The sequence below is a fragment of the Grammomys surdaster genome, unplaced genomic scaffold (genome assembly GCF_004785775.1).
Source record: "Grammomys surdaster isolate TR1022 unplaced genomic scaffold, NIH_TR_1.0 126546, whole genome shotgun sequence".
NCBI classification, from domain to species: domain Eukaryota; kingdom Metazoa; phylum Chordata; class Mammalia; order Rodentia; family Muridae; genus Grammomys; species Grammomys surdaster.
Window position 1 is genome coordinate 703,929 of NW_021621338.1, and position 12,257 is coordinate 716,185.

At 40.6% G+C, this 12,257-nt stretch overlaps 1 protein-coding gene across 3 annotated transcripts in view; it reads left to right on the top strand.

The window, feature by feature from the left end:
• Positions 1 to 12,257, top strand: part of Vwc2l (von Willebrand factor C domain containing 2 like) — a 162,946-nt gene that overhangs the window by 147,077 nt on the left and 3,612 nt on the right. The gene's annotated exons all lie outside the window — the stretch shown is intronic.

A 12,257-nucleotide genomic window follows, 5' to 3' on the forward strand; every position in this document is an offset into this window, starting at 1 on the left:
ATCACACTTATTGGAGAAACACAGTAATGACAGCCTCAGCGGCTGAGGCTGAAACTTCAAAGTAATTGAACCATTTAACCACTATTTACTTGCCCAGAATTTCTTCTCAGAAATGACCCTTTGCTAAAAGCCTATGTTCTTGTCGCAGACTGAATTCATTGCCTTTCAGATCCGCTCGTTGTGCAGCAAGGCCTGCTCCCAAACTGACACTAACTACGTTATCTCCTTGGCTTCTGATAGCATGGCTTTCATCCAAGCTCTGCTTGATCTCAGGCAGGAATTCTCGAATTCAAGCTTCCACTGAAATCCCTTAGAACCTCACAGATTATGGACACCCTAGATTTTCTAGTTTAGACAGTATCTGATGGGGCCCAGGAATTTTAATTTCAGGGGCACCTGAAATGAAGGTGATACAATTGATCAAAGATTAAGGTTTCCTTTGAAAATTCTTTTGTCCTAAAGATAGACTACTTCCCGCAAATCATAACATTTCTTGTCCACAAATTATACAAACACTATTTCTTATGAGAACCTGGCACTACATTCTCCCTTATTTCTCTAGAATAGTAATGTCTGATAAAAAAAAAAATACCATGTGAACTACAGGGATAAGATTTATTTGGAATTCTTGTCGGGAGTTTGGGAGGGGTAAGAAGTGACTTTATGTAGCCCAGGTTGTCCTCAAAATTGTTACATAGCCGAGAATTCCCTTGAACTTGCTCTCTTTGCCCGCATGAATACTGAGATTTCAGTGTAGGCAGTACTAGAGAGTGAACCCAGAGCTTCCTACATGCTAGGCAAATATATTCCAACTGAGCATAACTCCAGCTCCACAAGCATGAGTTTACTTTTAGCACCCATATTAAAAAGGTAAGAGATAAAGTCAACTTTAATAATACATATTTATATAAATAATGCATTTACTAGTATATTTCATTTTACCTTTCATCAGCATATAATCAATATTAAATATCAATGAGCTATTTCAGCTTCTTTTAGCTTTATGTTCAGTTACACACTGTCTGAAATTTGATAGATGCTTTTTGAGACTTTGAGTAGATCGTTCCTTGGAGTACCCATGTTTCCAGTCTGCCTGGTCACACATGCCAGTGTCTTCTGAGTGGATAGCTAGAGCCCTAGAGGTTCAGGATCAAAGAAACTAGAGCAATGAGGGCTCTTCTTGTTCTGCCCCTTGATGTACCTGTCCTCACTACACTTCTTCAGTTTCAAGATATACCAGTCACACTATCAAGTCGATAATAAATTTTAAGGAGAAAGAACCTTATCATTAGGCATACACATTGATTTTAAAAATGCATGTCAGTATCAGAATTTATTCTTTCTTCTTATGCACAGAACCAACTATAAATATGCCTTGATGCTTTCTTTACTGCAGGATTTTTAAATTTGTTCTCAAGCTATATACCTCACTCCTCCCTGCTCATCAGCAACTTCTTCCCCTAGTAACGCAAGCCATGTTAACAGCACAGTGTTTGTGCTTATTTCTTCGCTCCGTTCCCCTGCAACCCTCTATAAGCACACACACAGACGTCAGCTTGTCTACATTTGTTTTATCAAACTAGAATCGCATTGTACCACTTCTCTACATAAATCCACAATTAGTCAATGATAGCTCACTGAAGCCTTGCAAGGCAGCTGCAGGTTGTGATTCTTGCCTTTTAATGACCGCAGAAAAACCCGTAGAATAGGATAACATAATCAGCTCAATATTTCTGCTGTTGGTAAAAAGTCACAGCAGTTAAACAACAAAATTTCTCACTGTATATCAATTTATATGGAACATCTATTTCCACTTATTCTTCCTCTTGTTTGGTTTGCAATACCAGTTTAACCCTTAACTTGAACTTTTTCCTCCCACACCCATGCCCTTTCTTTCCAACAAAAATCACTGGCCATTAGCAGTCTCAGTGATTCACTGCAAGTCATTTTCCTAAACTGTCATAATTCAATCAGCAAAGGGCACATAGCAGTATCTACCCTCTTAGCCCCCTCTTGGAGAGCCATTATTCAGGTATTCCCTTCACTTGTCTTTCCCTGATTAACAGTAAACAAGCCTGGGAGAAACCCACAAAGATTTTATTGCAGTATGATTATTCGGTCTGGAAACAAATATTAATCCACATACGTACAAGCAATGTCTTTATTTATTCCTTGAAATAATAATAAAAAAATTAGACCTGAAGTGAAAGGACCTGAACTTGACAACTTAACCAAAGTTATTCAGTTTGCAGCTCAGGTGATAGCAATAAGCAGAATGATAAGTGGCAATAACTATTCAGCTCCATTATGTGACAGGCACGGTCTTGGTAGTGCCTTACTAATGAAAATGTATTTGTTTCTTCAATGCCTCGATGAAGTAGGTTCTCTTATTTTATTGTATTTCCCTTCCTGGCTAAGGACGCTTAGTTCATAGAGCCATCCAATGCCCAGCAGAACTGAAATGGGAGACGTCTAGCTCCAGGGTCTTAATTCTTTGCTTTATCTGTCTCTTTGAGCTTCGGCATCCTCATATATAAATTGGATGGAACCATGTGAACCCTAACTAGCCTTAGGCTAACAGTGAGAAGCATGATGAGGACGTAAAAGCCATTCACAGTTCCAATGAAGTGGGACACTCATGTTTGGCAAATTTGACAATTTGACTAAGCAGATGGTGTGACTGGTGAGCTAGAAACAGCTAATGTTGAACCTGAATATCACCCCATGCTCAGAGCTGGACGGTTAGCCTGGGCATAGAACAAGCAGCCACCTTTCTCTTGTTGTGTGTCATGACCATATTCTTCCTTTCTGGGCTCTGTCCCCTGCATTTTACTTAACTGGAACACCAACCCATAAATCTTACATACTTAGAGTCCAGAAAACTCTCTGGCATCCTCAGACTGAAATCTGTGTGGGAGTTTGGCAATATTGAATTTTCAAATAAAATGATTAACAGTTACCTTCAGGGCAGCCTCTGAGAAAATAATCCTCCCTGAATCGTTGCCTCCTTAATCTGAGGAAGCTTTTTGTTTTCAAGTTTAATAAAAAGGGTTTGGAAGTAACACCGGGATGGCAGCCTGGAAGCAGGTGGAGAGAGCCATACCTCTCTCTAGTCCAAGGTTCTTGTTGGCAACTGGAACGTCATCTCTGCTCTCTGTCCACACCTAAGAAGGCCTTCGGGACACATCAACAGGAAGGGCGAAGACATTTCATTCCATTTTAACTGTGTTCATCTCTAATTGCTGGTTTTATTAGCTACGTTTTTTTCCAAGATTCTAATAATTGAAAAAAGGCCCACCTGATCAGAAAGCCTATTTGCTTTTCCAGAGCACAATAAGTTCCATCAGATTTGGTGAAGCAGAGAATTGAAATCAGAAGGAAGGACATAATCCAATCCAATTCAATTGCAAACTGAAGCCTACAAGCCTACTACTCACTGAGACAATGATTTAGATGATCTGCCAAATAAATATAGGATGTTTATGGCTTTGCGCAATAGGAACTGGCCTCATTTATGCAGCAGGAAGATCATTTACAACTAATTTCTAAAAGACGTCAAGTGCCAACACTGAACTTTCAAATCAAGGCTAGAGACTGAAATAATCTAAAGAGGACAATTAAACAGCATAAAGTTGTTTTCAGGGAGAATTTTCAAGGAAGCCATACCACTTTATAAGCATAAAGCACAGATAAAGATGGCAGAGCCAGCCTAGCTTTCTGAAGAGTGTCTGCATTGATAAGCAATACAATTTTCTGGGGTGCTCCCTGTCATCCCAGTTATCTTCTGTGTTTTTCAGTGGAGCCATGCTGCCTTTGTGGTCACAAAGCACAAAAATGTGTACTTCCCAAGACCAAATCCCACTCCTGGAAAGCTATTCTGTAAAGCTCTGTGCGGAGCCATTTTCCTTCCTCACACATGAATTTTATCAAGAGAATTCCTCCTCTTCCCTTTCTCCTACTCTCCCATTCACCTGCTATTCCCTTTGCCTGGCCACATACAACAGTAACTTAAGCTTCTTAGTTGCTTGCCTCTACTGCAGCCTTATCATCCCAGGGGCTGCCAAAATTAGAAGAAATGAATAATAGCTCTTATTTTCAGGATGATTGCCTTCTGGGATGGAGCATGGGGAAACCAAGATGTGTCCCAAATCTGTTTATCATTGGCTGTGAGACTTTGGGAGAGGCTCGACATGGTTGTGTTTCTTTGTCTCATCAGAAAGTAAGGAAAATGTTCTCGCTGGAAGAGAAAATAGATAATGCATAAAGAGCTCTTAAGTATTTTAAGGTCAAGGGGCAGTGTCACTTGCCTATAATCCCAGCACTTGGAAGGCTGAGGCATATGGATCTAGGGGTTGAAGTCAACCTGGGCTATGTAAGTATGATTTTGTCTCAAAAAGAAAGGAAGGGAGGAAGGGAGAGAGGGAGGAAGGGAGGGAGGGAGGGAGGGAGGGAGGGAGGGAGGGAGGAGAAGAGAAGGGAGGGGAGGGGAGGGGAGGGGAAAGAAAAGAAAAAAAGAAAAGAAAAAAGAAAAGGAAGGAAAAGGAAGGAAAGGGAAAGGGGGAAAAAGAAATTAGAGCAGAGTTCACTGAATTGAGAAGTCTCCAGTGGTTCTGCATTTTACCTGAGCATTCTACAAGAGAAAGCAGTAGCATCTTAGCTGGCATTTTTAATGTCTCAGAACAAAGGAGAGAAGCATAGGATCATGGCTAACACTGAGAGTGAAGAAAAGCATTCTCAAGTTCACCCTCATTGACACCGTACATTCAGCTTAGCATCAGAACTGAGCTGTCTCCTCCACATGACTGGGGAAATCACTTAAATATAAAGGAACATTTCTGTCTTGCAGAAAAGCTACAAAGGCCAGAGATTCTTACTCCAATACTTACTTATTACAGCTGAGATGAGAGTACTTGATTAGGTCCCACGGCTAGGTACATCTACTGCAGATTTCAGATGAAAAGCTAATATAGGCAGGACAGGTAGGACAGGAAGTTGTATGGATAATTCTAGCAAACATGCCGAGTCCTATACTGGCTAAACTAATGGGATCACCTGCTTGTTCTGTGTCCAAGGTGAATCTTCACCGTTTCTTGTCTATGGCTTTTGATCCTTGCTTCAACTGTCTCACGGTCAGCTTTGTGCTTTAGCTACTGTGGATATTGTCTGGATATAATTTCCTCCAATAAAAGCATTTTCCTCTTAAATTATTCAGGACTAGTTTTGTTGATACATAATTGTTGATACATAATTGTTGGTTCTTCCTGTGAGTTCTGCAACACTATATCGCAGTTCTAGGATCCAACACAACTGCTCTACTAAAACCTACTTCTGCTCTCTAGCCCTCTCCTTTTTAGAAATCACACCATTGGGAACCCCATGATCAGTTAGCTATGAGTATCCGCCTCTGAATATGTCTGGTTCTGGCAGACCTCTAAGGCAACAGCTATATCAGGCTCCTGTCAGCATATACTTCTTGACATCAACATCAGCCTCTACCTTTGGTGACTGCACATGAGATGGATACCCAGGTGGAAAAGTCTCCAGACAACCCCTCCTTCAGTTTCTGTCCCATGCTTTGTCTCTATATTTGCTCCCTTGAGTATTTTGTTACTCCTTCTAAGAAGGACCAAAGAACCCACACTTGGTCTTCCTTCTTCACAAGCTTCATGTGGTCTGTGAGTTGTATCTTGGGTATTGTGAGCTTTTGGGCTAATATCCAATTATCAGTGAGTGAAAACCATGTGTGTTCTTTTGTAATTGGGTTACCTCACTCAGGAAGATATTTTCTAGTTCCATTCATTTGCCTAAGAATATGTCTAATTCATTGTTTCTAATAGCTGAGTAATACTCCATTGTGTAAATGTACCACATTTTTTGTATCCATTCCTCTGTTGAAAAACATCTGGGTTATTTCCAGCTTCTGGTTGTTATAAATAAGGTGGCTACAAACTTAGTGGAGCATATGTCTTTGTTATATGTTGGAGCATCTTCTGGGTATATGGCCAGGAGTGGAATAGCTGGGTCCTCAAGTAATGCTATGTCCAATTTTCTCAGGAACCACCAGACTGATTTCCAGAGTGGTAGTACCAGTTTGCAATCCCACCAACAATGGAGGAGTGTTCCTTTTTCTACACAACCTTGCCAGCATCTATTATCACCTGAGTTTTTGCTCTTAGCCATTCTGACTGGTGTGAGGTAGAATCTCAGGGTTGTTTTGATTTGCATTTCCCTGATGACTAAGGATGCTGAACATTTCTTTAGGTGCTTCTCTAGACCATTCAAGTTTCCTCAGTTGAGAATTCTTTGTTTAGCTCTGTACTCCATTTTTAATAGAGTAGCTGAAAGGGTTTGTGGCCCCATTGGGAGAGCAAGAATAGCAACTAACCAGAGATCCCAGGGTCTAAACCACCAGCCTGGGAGCACACAGGGAGGGATTCATGGGTCCAGCTGTATATGTAGGTGAAGATGACTTTGTCCAGTATAGGTAGGAGAGGAGGTCCTTGGTCCAGTGAAGGCTGGATGCCCCAGTGTGGGGGAATTCGAGGGTGGGGAGGTGGGAGTGGGTGAGTGGGGGCACATCTTCATAGAAGCAGGAGGAAGGGGATGGGATAGAGGGTTTCTGGGGGGGGGAATGGGATAAGGGGATCACATCTGAAATGTAAATAAAATATCCAATAAAAAGAAAGAAATCACACCATCTTTGCAGGGGTGGGGGTGAGGGAATGTTTTTCCCCTTAGGATTTATGTTCTGTAAGGGATAATTTGACCAATTCATTCAAGCCCATGTGCTAACTGCTGAAACTAATGTAAATGTTAAACTGGCATTTTTAATGTCTTAGAACAAAAGAGGAAAGGGGTTTTTTTTTCCATTTTCTTAGAACATTGCCAATGCCTGTAAGGTTGCTAGACTTTGCAGCATCAGAAGAGGCCCGAATTTGCCAAGATTTGTTCTCTCTAGTCCATCCACAGGTGTCTGTAGACAAGTCCTGTAGTGACACCAGTGACATTCACATCATTAGTGTCCTCATCTCAAGGTAACACACACATGCACACACACACACACACACACACACACACACACACACGCAGGCATGCACATGTGCACGCACATAGAGGGAGAGTAGAGCAGAGGTATAAAATATGGTAAACTGCCCAGAATCTTGAGCCCTTTACACACACACACACATACACACACACACACATATATACATACATATGTGTATCACACACATATATATGTGTATATATATATCACACACACAGTGATGTATGATATATATACACATATATATATGTGTATGATATATATATGTATGTATATGTGTGTGTGTGTGTGGGGAGAGAGAGAGAGAGAGAGAGAGAGAGAGAGAGAGAGAGAGAGAGAGAGAGTAGCATGCTATATATGTTTAGCAACTGGCTGAGAAACAAAGAGTGGAGAAAGTAGAAATTAAACCCTGACTTGTGACATTTCCTGATCTGATTTGGGTCATGTAAAACACATTTACAATGTCCAGTCTCAAGGCACCAAAATCATGTTAATAAGATCATAAAACTCTTGGATATTTCATGATTTCTTCTTGAACTCCAGTATCTGACTGCTTCCCAGCCAGGTCCTCACTCACTTCTTATCATATGCTCCATTGGGCCCCACTGGCCTTTGCTTCATTCCTTAGGAGCGCCACTGCACCCCTACTCTAGTCAGCACAAACGCTCTTCCACTGGACTGAGTCAGGATCTTTGTTACAACTCATGGCTGTCTGCGCTTTCTTTTCAGAGCACTAACCAGATTATATATTTGCCCGTTAATATCATTGTGTGGTATTTATCATTGCAAGAAAACAGCTATGTATTGGTGTATGATCAGACCAACTCTCAACTCTTTTTTATCCCTATTGTTCCTATGCAGTCTTTTCATAAAGTGGATTTTAGGGAAATTATCAGAAAACTGTAGTGTCTGAGCAAATCCTCTTGGTCCCTGGAACCACAAATATGACAGAAATCCTTCTATGTTTGGCTGGTTTTGTTAAAATCGTATATTATGAAAGCTAAAAGAAAGTATTCCAAATGCTTTTACTTTGATCACAAGATATTCTGTATGTGTGTCTAGTGGTACCTTGGAGAGGCTGGGATGAGAGGATGGGAGGAAGTGTTGCCCAAAAGATAGAGTGCTTGGCTTGCCTCAGTCATACCTCCCGAAAGTTTCAGTTTCAGTTTCACACTTATCTCTCTCTTCCTTATAAGATTTTTCTGGAATGATTTTGACTGTGAGAAAATTAAGTTAGGTTTTGTTTTATAGATATGCAAAATAAATACTCAAAGAATTTAGAATAGTAGAAGAGAATATTCTTGTTTCATGGGGAAAATGTCTCCATGGTTCAACCTTCTCCCTTCCTCTTCTTTCTTCCTTGCTCCTAGTCTCAGCAAAGAATCCAATTTCCAATTCTATTACATTCTCAAAATTTTGAGTCCGTTCTGAGTCTGTGTCCCATTTGTATTTGAATAACAAAGTGTTGATAAATCACGTGCATGATAAATCACAGAACCACAGTTTGAGCCCCTTTTAATCATAATCGTAATCACAATTTCTCTGTTTCTTTCCGCTGTGTGTACAGCACCAGTGGAAACTTCAATGCTACCTTGAGGAAAGCCCCATGGCCCACACATCTTCTCCACAGAATGCTTTCTCTAGTTTTTAAACAAATTATGCTTGTTAGAAACTGTTTGAATATACAACATAAATCCAGTAAATAAATAATGATCTGAAGAAAAACAGTCTCACTTCTTTCTGTCCATATCACATTTCCTACCTCCATATGCATCTCCAATACCTGAACATGCTAGATTTCTACATTTACATTAGAAGTTCCGAATCTAGGAAACAAAACAAACAAACAAACCATGACAATGCACTTTTAGAATACAACTTGTTTTTATGAACAACTGGAAACCTCTTATAGTCCATAGAGATCTTGATTCATATCTCAGGGATACCACATTCTGGGCACATAACATCTGGCTAGTCATTTTCTCCCTCTGAGGCACAATGTCATGTGAGGAAGAGCATGGGCCTTCTCTAGATAATTGTAAAAAACAAAACAAAATAAAAACAATATGAGACACATTCCAGCATAAAGTAAGAACTCAACAAATGATCACCATATATTTCATCTGTAAGTGAATATTTCTATACTATAGTTTTGGCAATGGTAAACAAAAGCTTATCTATAGGTTCAGTAACAATTTTGGGAACTCCTACATTCAATCTCAGTTCGTTGAGAAGAGAGAGAGAGAGAGAGAGAGAGAGAGAGAGAGAGAGAGAGAGAGAGAGAGAGAGAGAGAGAGAGAGAGAGAGAGAGAGAGAGAGAGGGAGAGAGAGAGAGAGAGAGAGAGAGAGAGAGAGAGAGAGAGAGAGAGAGGTCAGTTGACTGAAGATCAGTGTATCTCCTTCATCCATTAGGCTGAATTGTAGAATGAGTAGCCAGTTGGCCACATTTCCTCTCTTAAGCCACCACCCTCTAAGAGTTATTGGGCTGTTCCTCTATCTTCTCCTTCTGCATAAAATGATGCCAACCCTTCACCCTTCCCTATGAAGTCCTTTCTGCCAATCTTCAGTTTAACCATCTTCATTCCTTCCCTCTGAAGTTTCTCCAAGTCCTATACATTCAAATCTGTTGCTTTGTTATTGAATTTGGTCTTTTGAGCAATTTATCCCTTTATAAAGACAAAGTAAAACTCAGAACAACCTCCAAATAGGAGGACAGTAGGTAAAAGCAAGGAAGTTGGCCTCCATAATGAACTCATGGGGAACAGTCACATGCTCAAAGAAAACTAGCACTTTCTGCTACCAGTATTGGCGACAGGGCTAAAACCAGAACATTTTAAAAATAGTGCCAACCAGTCTACTGACAATTGCCTAAATTACTTTTAAGTATATGACTTTTAATGGCAAACTCGAGACTTGCTATAGTCACCTTTGAGATTCATAGAACAAGACCAATAAAATCTCTGTAGTACAAAAGTTAAGGAGATCAAACAAGAATGCTGGATTCTGCAAAATGCCTCCAGCCATTAGGTAGACAGCTGAATCCTCACTACATCATTCATGGCCAATGGTTTTGGCCAGTCTTGGCACATGTAAAAGATCCTTCATTTGTGCTCAATCCATCAAAATAATTAATATTTCTTGAGCTGAAAGTGCAGCAAATTCTAAGTGACTCTTTAAAAAAAGATGGCTAGAGGTTAATCAAATGCATGCCAATCACAGCGTGCTCCTGACACAGTCAACAAGAAGCAAAAACAAAACAACTCTAGCAAAATATCCCTTCCAGACATACACAGTGACTTATAAGCAGTCTCTTCTCATATATTCTATCTGCTTTCTGTTGTGGTATCAGTGAGTGTTTCCAGCATTCTGGAAGACAGCAGTATCTCTGGGTGCGCGCACGCGCGCGCACACACACACACACACACACACACACACTCACGAGAGAAAACAAGCTACACTATGGGACACCTTTCAAGCCAAGTTCTTCAAAGAACCCTCAGTTCTAGATTGAGAAGAAACTCATGGTTTGGGGTTGAAGCCCCCTGGTATTGTAGTCACATAGGTACCCTGGTCCACCAATTAATTCCTTAAACCCACAGATATATTCAATTAATACCATGATTGTGAAATATTAAAAGTTGAAGATGGCCAAGAACTTATCATAGAATCAGAACAAGAAGCAGCCTCCTGGGTAAAGGCAGAAAATCATACGATAATTAATTGTCACCAGACTTCACCTGATCCATCACCCCTGCTCTCAACAGTTACCCTGTGTTCAGGCATGTACTTTAGATGCTTGTAGCAGGTTGAAGGAAAGGCACGTGAACACAGATACTGTTGATATAGTGTACACAGTGAAAAGCTCTAAAAGAAAGAGTATTATAGCTATAGTATACTAGTTGTGCCTTGACAAATATGCATCATAACCCTGTAGTTATAATTTTTGTAAAGTAAGCCTCCACTAATGAACTGAATACAGTACAAATAGCCTCTGATTTCATTTGTTTAGCAGTAGAGAGAGTCTTATACATTCTGGGCAACTGTTGAGAAAGTGAAAGCAGGACATTCACAATGACATGTCACCAGATTGCCACTGAGTTAGTGACTATGGCCGGTACCCAAAACTGATGGCTTAACAAATCCTCACTGGATACAACCCAGCACTCCCTTCTTTACCCAGATGGATTCTTCAGAGACTCAACAACAAACAACTCCTAAAATCCAGTAACTCATACCATCCCTCTGCAATCAGCCATGCATTGGGAAGACATTTTTAATACAGTTTGAACTTGGAAAATAACCATGTGGAATATTAGCATTCTTATATGAGGACTAAAAAATATATGAGACACTAAATTACTCAAAAAGCAAAGGATAGAGGGCTGAGAGACAAGAACTAAAAAATAAAAAATTGAAATTGGTTCATTAGACAGACAGACAGACAGACAGACAGACAGACTAGCAGACACAAACATGTGCATTCAACTAGAGTGAGCAGGGGTCATCTGCTGTAAAGCTTTTTGGAACCTGAAAAGGTAAAAATAAAATTCCTGCTAGCATTCGAAAGCCAACCATTTGGGTCATTCCAAAAAGGGGGGCGGGGAAAGGTAGCCAACAGATTAAAGGAACTCCATTTTATAAAAATCAAATGAACCTCTAACAAAGCTTGTTTGGGGACATGAATAAATCATCCATCTATGAATTATTCATTGTTATCAAGAAACAAGCTGGAGATTCCTGGAACCGGGCAGGATCTGGGGAGGGAGCAAGTTCATTGCTGCACACCTTCCACATGAAGGGACAGAACCCACCATGGGTACACATGACAATGTGAGGCCAAGGGTGCCAATCCTCTATTCATGGGAGACTTCACCACCTTCATATCCAGAGGACAAAGCAAATAAAGTTTGATCCATAATGTTCTCAATAAGCAGACAATAAACAGTCTCTCTGTTTTTCTGTCTCTTGGTCTCTCTTTTTCTCTTCCTTTCTCCCTCCTTCCTCCTTCTCTCCCTCCTCCATCCCTCCCTCTCTCCTTCCCTCTCTCTTTCCTTCCCTCCCTCCCTCCTTCCCTTCCTTCCTTTTTCCCTCCCTCCTTCCTTCTCTCTCTGTCTCTCTGTCTCTCTGTCTCTCTGTCTCTCTGTCTCTCTCTCTCTCTCTCTCTCTGTGTGTGTGTGTGTGTGTGTGTGTGTGTGTGTGTGTGTGTGTGTGT